Here is a 1,356-nt window from a genome sequence, read left to right as displayed (position 1 = left end):
AGTGACAAGGAAGTAGGATCAATGGGTTTGGAGATCTGGGTGGGATCAAATGTTTGGAATCATGATTCTAGAATGAGTGAGCTAGAAGATAGAAAGTGATAATCATGGAGTAGGAAGAGATGAAGATATTGCAATTATAAGTAATGACAAAATTCAGAGTAACATCTTCTTATTTGCCCCAGGACAATCACTACAGAGAAGAAAAATAGAATGTGACCAGAGGAAAATGAAGGGGGGGTTAAACACACAACTGTTGAAAGAATCAAAGCTTTTCAGAAGGGACTGCTACACTGCCTCCTTGGGAATTTTGTGGGTGTGGAGAAAACAGTAAGCAGCAGCAGCCGGTGTGAGAAAAGGACTCTGGGAAGACTTCATTTTCACAAACAACTATCTGCAATTATTTCACCAATTCGAAGTTCATTTGAGTTCTAACACTACCCTTGTAATGTGCACTTAGCACATTAGTCATCTACACCTCAGTATAAATTCTGATAATTGGAGTGTTCTAGTATTCTCCTGCCTCTGAACTTAGATTTGAGCAAGTGGAAGTTCTGAGTAGAAAAATTGAACAGATGGAATAAGAAACCTTGAGTGATATTCACATCAGCATTATTCATAAGAGCTAAAAAGAAAACAACCCAAGCGTCCATCAACTGATGAATAGATAAATACAATGTGGTATATCCAAACTGTGGGATATTATATGGCCACAAAAAGATCTGAAGTCCCAATATATGATACAACATGGATGAACCTTAAAAACATTACACTGAAGAGTGCCTGGGAGGCTCCATCGGTTAAGCAGCCCACTTCAGCTCAGGTCATGATCTCACGGTCCATGAGTTCAGGCCCCATGTTGGGCTCTGTGCTGACAGCTCAGAGCCTGGAGGCTGCTTTGGATTCTGTGTCTCCTTCTCTCTCTGTACTTCCCCCACTCGCTTGCTCGCTCTCTCTCTCTCTCTCTCTCAAAAGTAAACAAACATTGTGCTCACTTCAGCAGCACATATACTAAAATTGGAACGATACAGAGAAGATTAGCATGGCCCCTGTGCAAGGATGACACGCAAATTCGTGAAGCGTTCCATATTTTTGAGAAACGGGAACCCTCTTGCACTGTCGGTGGGAATGCAAACTGGTGCAGCCACTCTGGAAAACAGTGTGGAGGTTCCTCAAAAAATTAAAAATAGAACTACCCTATGACCCAGCAATAGCACTGCTAGGAATTTACCCAAGGGATACAGGAGTGCTGATGCATAGGGGCACTTGTACCCCAATGTTTATAGCAGCACTCTCAACAATAGCCAAATTATGGAAAGAGCCTAAATGTCCATCAACTGATGAATGGATAAAGAAATT

At 41.7% G+C, this 1,356-nt stretch overlaps 1 non-coding gene across 1 annotated transcript; it reads left to right on the top strand.

Annotated features, from left to right (window-relative positions):
• Positions 1–984: 984 nt before the first annotated feature.
• LOC128775945 (U6 spliceosomal RNA) lies at positions 985–1,091 on the top strand. Its single transcript, XR_008420922.1, has one exon. It is a non-coding gene; the product is annotated as a U6 spliceosomal RNA (small nuclear RNA).
• The last annotated feature ends 265 nt before the right edge of the window (positions 1,092–1,356 follow it).

The sequence above is a fragment of the Panthera pardus genome, unplaced genomic scaffold (genome assembly GCF_024362965.1).
Source record: "Panthera pardus isolate Hobbes unplaced genomic scaffold, ASM2436296v1 HiC_scaffold_11, whole genome shotgun sequence".
Classification (NCBI taxonomy): Eukaryota; Metazoa; Chordata; class Mammalia; order Carnivora; family Felidae; genus Panthera; species Panthera pardus.
This window is presented reverse-complemented; position numbering and strand designations above follow the sequence as displayed.